Consider the following 8,085-nt stretch of genomic DNA (forward strand, 5'->3'; position numbering starts at 1 on the left):
CATCTTATCCCTCTTTTTATTTTAAAGCATTTCTCCCTTGGGCTGCAGAGATAGAACAGGAAATAAAACTTTTGTTTTGTATGAAGCCGACTTTGACCTGGTTCAGTCTCCTGCATGGCATGATCTCCTGAGCACCACCAGGGGTCACTCCTGGGTATAGAGGCATGAATAGCCCCAGCATACTGCAGGGTATGCCTCCTCCTCAAAAAGTATCTGATAAAAAAAAAGAATTTCATCCCTATCAAAATATTCTCCCTGATCTCAAAGTGATAGTACAGAAGGTAGAGCATTTGCCTTGTATGTGGATGACCCTGGTTCTAGTCCCAGCAACACACATAGTCCCCTGAGCACTGCCAGGAGTAATTCCTTTTTTTTTTCTTTTTGGGTCACACCTGGCGATGCACAGGGGTTACTCCTGGCTCTGCACTCAGGAATTACTCCTAACGGTGCTTGGGGGACCATATGGTATGCTGGGAATTGAACCCAGGTTTGTTACGTGCAAGGTAAACACTCCAGCCCCACCAGGAGTAATTCTTTTTTTTTTAATGTAGGAGTACAGCTATTTATTCAGCCACTGATAAGCTGATTGAATTGGGCATGAACTCCACCTTACTTTTTTAAAATTTCTTTTATTATTTTATTTATTGAATCACCATGAGAGCAGTTACAAAGCTTTCGGGTTTAAGTCTCTCTCATACAATGAAGCACCCGTACCTTCACCAGTGCCCATTCTCCACCACCACAAACCCCAGTATACCCCCATCCCACACCCTCCCCTTACCTGTGGGGCAGATGATTTCCACATTACTCTCCCTCTACTTTGATTACAATTCTTGAGTACAGACTTCTGAGCGTCACTGGCTGTGGCCCAAGTTGCAAAAAAACAAATTCAAAATATCCTCCCTTTTACTCTGTCCTCTGGACTCATCCTACTATTCTCCATTTGTTTGAATCTTGAACAACTTCTCCTCACTGTTTCTCTTTGTCTGACTTCAGCCTCGTGCCCTACACTATGTCAGAAGCAACAATTAACTGTTGGTTGAATGTGTGAATGAATAGGTAAATGAATTTGAGGAAATCTGATGATCATATAGCATGTCAGTTCTTTTATTTCATTTGTGACCTTTGAAAATATTATAAAAATTCAAATAACAAGAAAAGTGAAGAGAGTGGTACAAAGAACTATTTTGAAATGTTATCAAAATATAGGCATTCTTACAAATCAAAACAATATTGAGTTATCTCATATCAGTGAGAATGGCATATGGCAGTGCCAATGTCTGCAAGCAGCCAGTGTTGGTGAGGTTGTGGTGAGAAAAGAACCATCATCTACTGTTGGTGGAAATGTTCTGGTTCAGCCTTTATTGAAAGCAATATGGAAATTTATCAAACAAAAGGCTTCCCTACAAATCAGCAATATCACTTCTTGGCAGTAATTCCCCCAAACACAAAAACATTAATTTCAAAGGATATATGCACATCTTTGTTCATTATGGTGCTTAGGACAATAGCCAAGATATGAAAACAACCCAAATGCCACAACTCTAGATGAATGGATTAAAATTTTGTGATCTATGTGTTTGGAGTGATAGCATAGTGGGTAGGGTGTTTGCCTTCCATGCAGCCGACCTGGATTCGATTCCCAGCATCCTATATGGTCCCCTGAGCACCGCCAGGGGTGGTTCTTGAGTGCAGAACCAGGAGTAACCCTTGTACAACGCCCGGTGTGATCCAAAAAGGAAATATAAAAAAGTTGTGGTCTATATGCACATTGAAATACTATGCATGTCTAAGAAAGGATAAAATTCATTCAGTTTGCCTTGACATGGATAGAACTAGAGGATATCCTGCTGAGAGAAGTCAGTCAGAAGGAAAGGACATATAAAATGATCTCTCCCATATATGGGACTTAGAGATCCATAACAAGATATCAACAAAGGGCCAAAGGCAACATAATGGGAAAACTGATCCGCAGAACTGAGTTTGTATGTGTGGAGGGGTTGAGGGGAGTGGCATCGGGAGCTTGCGGATGAGGGGGGTGGGCACACTGGTGATATAATTATGGACATGTGAAACTATCATTAATGGTTTTGTAAGTCACAGTATGTCAATTGGTTAAAAAAAAGAGTTTTAAAAATATAAGCATTCTGCTTTCAGTTTTACTCCCACTCACCTTTCATCAGGCAAGTTCAGCCAAGCATAATGGAAACACTTAAAAGGCAATAATAGGTATTTGTGGTTCATTATTCTAATTCATTTCCATCACCTTTCCTCCCCTTCTCTTACTCTTTATTCTTCTCCAATTTTTTTTAGTTTTGGGGCCCCATCTGTAGTGACTTGGGTCTACTCCTGGATGGGTGCTCTCCTCGAGATCCTCAGGGGAACTTGCTGTGTTGGAAATTAAAACCTGTCCTCCAACATCTAAACCATGTGTTCAGTCTCATTGAATGCTCTCTCTTGCCTTCCCTTCTCCTTTCCATTCTTTGTCCTTAGCTTTCAGGTTTCCTGTTTTTCACTTTTTTCTTTTTTTTTTTCTTTTTGGGTCACACCAGGCGATGCTCAGGGGTTACTCTTGGCTCTGCACTCAGGAATTACTCCTGGAGGTGCTTGGGGGACCATATGGGATGCTGGGAATCGAAACTGGGTCTGCCTTGTGTAAGACAAACGCCCTTCCCACTGTGCTATCACTCCAGCCCCTACCAGGGGTTCTTAATCTAGGTACACAGGTTCCTAATGCTTCCCGGGTTAGCAAACTAAGGGACAATAAATGTATAGGGGGAAAACTACAACTTGATGTTCCCTAACTTCTAACTGAAATGGAATATTTTCTTTCCTATCATGAATGTAAGTAGTGAACCACAGTAATGTCTATTGTGCCAAGAACTTTTAACACTAGAAAAATCCACCCCCTCCCCCATGATATCTGGGGTAGAGCCCAGGGACTCATAGATGAGACTCATGTACTCTACTCATGAGCCACATCTCCAGTCTATAAAATCCTTTAAAGTTATAGCAGTCGTATAAAGTTTTAAATACTTTTTTCTGTTTTTTTTGAGGGTATGGGGGTCACACCTGGCTGTGCTCAGGGTGTGCTGCTAGCTCTGTGCTCATGCATTGCGCCTCCCAGGGCTCAGCAGACCATATTTTGTGCTGCAGCTTGAACATGGATTGGCTGAATGTCAGTGTCCTACCCACTGTACTAACCCTCTGGCTCTTTAAAATACATTTTCAAACATAAACAGCTTTGTAACTGTGTAACTCATGGTGATTCAATTTTAAAAAAACAACCCTTTTAATGCTCATTATTGCTTTGGAATTATGGTGATTATTGTACTAGATTTGGTTTCCTTTCTGATCCGCTGTGTTTTATTGTATGCACTTAAAATTCTTCTGAATGGAAACCCACAGGCTTCACCAAACTGTCAAAGAGGTTTATAGCACAAAAAAAGTTTAGAATCTCAGGCCTGAACAATATGATTGTTAACTAATTTGAGCTCTATATTCTAATTTTGACTTGTTTTTTTCTGTCACTTTCCACTCTCCCCTCTGTTTACAGCTTGTATTCTGCATAATAGAAAGGAAATGGAGCCACTTCTCTTTCAAACCTGCCTGAAGATCTAAATGTCACAGGCCTCTTTTTATTCCCTGCCAGCAGCAGAGCCTGAGCAAATTTTGCTGGCCATCCCAGCAATTGCATTCAACCCATTACCATTCAATAGCAATTAGAAGGTCTGATACAGAAGTTTAATACCTTTTAGTTTCTACTGCTCAAAGAATTTTTGTAATTAAGATAGCTTATGTATTCTAATCTATTTTAGGTCCTAAATGTTAAGAATTTAATCCCTGATTCTTCTGAGTTTGGGGTAGCCCCCCCCCACCTGCCTCCTAGCCCTTGGAATGCAAAAGAAGCTACTGAATTATTTTTTTTTAAAAAATGGAATCACTCTGAGATACATAGTTAGAAATTTGTTCACGATTTGGTTTCAGTCATACAATGTTCTATCACCTGTCCCTTCACTAGTGTACATTTCCCACCACCAATGTCCCCAGTTTCCCTCCCACCCCCCACTTTCTAGCCTGCATCTATGGCAGGCACATCTCTCTCTCTCTCTGATGCTCTCTCTCTCCTTTTGGACATTAAGTAAGTAAGTAAAGGCCCTCCCGTTGATCTTCGATTTGCTCGAGCGGGCCCAGTAACGTCTCCATTGGAGACTTTGTTGTTACTGTGTCTGGCATATCGAATACGTCATGGGGAGCTTGCCAGGCTCTGCCATGCGGGCGAGATACTCTCGGTAGCTTGCCGGGCTCTCCGAGAGGGGCAGGGGAATCGAACTCCGGTCGGCCATGTTGGCTGCGTGCAAGGCAAATGCCCTACCACTGTGCTATCGCTCCAGCCCTTTTGGACATTATGGTTTGCAATATAGTTACTGAAAGGTTCTTACGTTTGTCCCTTTACCTACTTTTAGCACTCAGTTTTTGTTCAGAGTGATCATTTCCAACTGTCTCCTGAATAGTATGTCCCTCCATGGTTTGTTTTTATCAATGCTTCCCACTCCTCTTTTAAATCCGCCTCCTTGTGTAACATCTTTCTTGACCTGGAGGTTTTGTGTCACTCTTTGTTTCTGCTGCATCTTGCTGACCCCGTCTTCCCTACCTGCTTCCTGCATTTAGGACTGTGATCTGATGTGGAAAAATGGCTTGTGAGCTTGTTTGTTCTGGAAGCAGCATTTCCCTAGCTAGTACCAGTATCCCAAGCACATCTGTTTCGTGTCCTCTCCAATTTCCAATATCCAATTGTCATATAATAGACAAATGCTCTCAAATACTTTCTCTTCTGTTTCTTGAGTCATTGTGTTTCCAGTGAAGTATCCTCTAAGTTCTTTTATTATGTCTAAGGGATGCTGCTATTTCTATAGATCATTTTCAGAGAAGAAAAGATTGACATGCCCCGATTCTTCCCTTCCACCGCTAACAGCTCTTGTCAGTTTCCCAGGTAACTGCTCTCCTTAAAAGGTAATGTTCTTAAAAGAACCTAATAATTGTGGTTTGTAATGTCAAAATAGCTTAAACCTTCTGTTCTTTTCAGGCCTTTCAATACAAAACCAGGACTGAGAATGCTACAGCAATTGGAGGCAAGGCGAGTGCTCTACTGCCGAGCCATAGCTGCACCCACCTCTCCTCCCCAAATTGTAGGCAGACAGCTCAGAGTAATTCAGGCCCACCCTAGATCGCATCATGTCTTAGTTGCTTGCATCTCTCCCATTTTTTTTTCCTGTCTTGGCTCTTCAACTCTCCCAATTCTGCTTTGGACTCTCTACTAACTTGTATATCAGCATCCTTAGGACTCTTAATTTTGAAAACCGCTTCTTGACTCTATTTACTCTAACCATGGGCCAAACAAACAAACAAACAAAAAACCATGTTGGCTCTCTCCACAGCCCTTACTCTCCTTGACTTCCTGGTCTGGTCCAACACAAGTCCCGAGTTCATTCACTTTCCAGGGCCTCCAGATTCTTTTGTACTTGTAAGATGAAATGAATCGATCATTTCTCTTACCCTGCAGGTCAGCTAAGAAGCATCTGATGAAACTGGGGTTAGAAACTGCACCAGCACACAGAATTGATACAGTCCTTGTGCAGAGGCCAGACTGGATTTGCTGTCACTCTTCTTCTTTCTAGAAGCAAAGATAAAGATGCTTTGCTTCTACTATGACTTTTTACTTCAGATATAAACATTAACACAGATAAGGCAATTGGCCTTTTCTTGTGGTAGAATAGTTGTATATCTATATATTTTAGTATAATTAGGGGACATTAATTACATCCTTGATGTGGGGCAGCCATTACCACTTCATTTCTAAAAATTTTCACAACCCCAACTAGGAACTCTATTAGCTTTCTATTCTTTCTTCCCTCTGACCCAACTCTGATAACTTATCATCTATTTTCTACCCATATATTTGCTTATGAAAGATATTTTACATAAGAGCTATCAGTTTTGTACTTCGTGCCTAGCTGATTTCATTCAACATAATATTTTCAAGGTTTATCCATGATGTAGCATGCATTGATACTTAATGCATTTTTAGACCTTAATAATAAATTTATTGTATGACTGGACAGCATTTTGCTTCCCCATTTATCTGTGGATAAAAAACTGGGTTCTTTCCAGCCTTTGGCTATTGTGATTAATATTGCTAAGAATATTGTTGTATAGTATTTATTTGAATCCCTACTTTCAATTATTTGGGTCACATACCTAGAAGTTAAATTATTGGATAGTACAATAATTATATTTTTGGGTTGCACTTGGCACTGCTTGAGGGCTACTCCTGGCTTTGTGTTCAAGGTCAACTCCCAGTCATACTTAATGTGGACCATGTGGTGACAGGGCTTGAAACTGGGTCTCCAGAATGCAAAGCATGTGCTCAGCCTTTTGAACTCTCTGGTCTAATGCTGTTTTATTGTTAACCTCTTTTGTTTGTTTTTGGGACCACCTGGTCAGGGATTACTTTTGGCTCTCTACCATCAGGAATCACTCCTGATGGGCCTTGGGGGAATCATATGGGATGCCGGGATCGAACCTTGTTTGGCCACATGCAAGCACTTTACCAACTGTACTATCTCTCTGGCCTCTCTGTTGTTAACTTTTTGGGGAACTACGAAACTATTTCCCATAGTCACCACACCATTTTATATTCAGATAAGCAATGCATGAGGGTTCAAATTTCTTCACATATTCATTGAAAATTGTTATTTTTGATGTTTTCATAATTAAAGGAATAATAGGAGGAGTGAAGTATTATATCTCCATGTGATTCACTTTATGTTTTTTTAAATGGAGAGATCATTTATTTTTATGTTGGGCTTTGGTTCTATTTTCACCATTTATTGTGAATACAGGACATTACAGATTTGATTATTAAATGAGCAAACATGGTGATACAGTATCCGTAACAAATGTGACCTGAATTTGGTGAGTAAGTGGTTTTCCAGCTCCAGGGAATAGTAGAAGAGGTAAAATATTTTCTCCAAAGGAGAAGAGAACCACATTACTCAGCCACCAGAGTCTTTTGGTTTCAACTCATAAGGGCTGGAAGGAATGTCAGTCCTGGTCAGCAATCCATGATCTTCATGTAGCAGATCAGAATTTCTGTTTTTTTTTTTCAAACTAATTGTAGGTAAAAGAGTAACTCCAGACTGGCTTAGAAGTTGACGTGACTGACTAAAGTGTCCTCCGTCCATGAGTTGGCAAAGTCTTCAGAGAGACGGCTGGAGCAAGGAACCTTTCATGTACTCCCAGTTATTATATAGTGTATAGAGGCTGGTAAGTGTTAGTCCTGCTGGACCACCTCGTGGTACCCCTCGATGTCTACCAGTAGATTTATATAACGTGCCTGTCATTGTTCTAGCTGCTACTTACTGTGTTGAGATCATCTTCTGCACCTCTTGTTTTCTCAATGACGACACCAAATGCGCTATAGCTCAAAGCCAGAGAGCCTAGAGTATTAGCCCAAAGAGTCCCTTGCCTAGTCACCATATTCAAAATCTGGACATTTCTTGGTTTGGACCAGGCCATATTCTGGGTTTCCTGCCACAGAGGCAGGGTGGGATGGGGGGTGGGTGGGGGGTGGGAGGGATACTGGGATCCGTGGTGGAAATAGGCACTGGTGGAGGGATGGGTATTTGATCATGGTATAATTGAAGCCCAAGCACAAAATTTGTAAGTCTACAACTGTACGTCATGGTGTCTCACTAATAAAAATTAAAAAAAAATTAAAAAAATCCAGCAATCCTAGCCATAGACCATTGATTGCCCCAAATGCAGCCCCTGTCATACAGCATCCTCCAATCATAAAAAAAGGCCAGCTTAAATCTTCCCCTGGTCTTACTAGCTCCAGTTGGTAAAATAAACTTATCTGTATCCTGTACGAGATATCTTGGATCCACATTTAAATAAGGAGACAAGGGGTTCATACCAGTTAGTGGGATGCCAGCCAGATCCACGTGCGAATATCGTGCCCCACCGGCTCCAAAGCCTACCCCCCCCCATGGTTTTGTTACCACTTCCCCCGCAGCTCTCCAT

At 41.3% G+C, this 8,085-nt stretch overlaps 1 pseudogene; it reads right to left on the reverse strand.

The window, feature by feature from the left end:
• Window positions 1-7,195: 7,195 nt before the first annotated feature.
• On the reverse strand, window positions 7,196-8,085 carry LOC130034254 (mitochondrial import inner membrane translocase subunit Tim23-like; annotated as a pseudogene).

The sequence above is a fragment of the Sorex fumeus genome, unplaced genomic scaffold, assembly GCF_029834395.1.
Source record: "Sorex fumeus unplaced genomic scaffold, SorFum_2.1 ptg000058l, whole genome shotgun sequence".
In the NCBI taxonomy this organism is placed as follows: Eukaryota; Metazoa; Chordata; class Mammalia; order Eulipotyphla; family Soricidae; genus Sorex; species Sorex fumeus.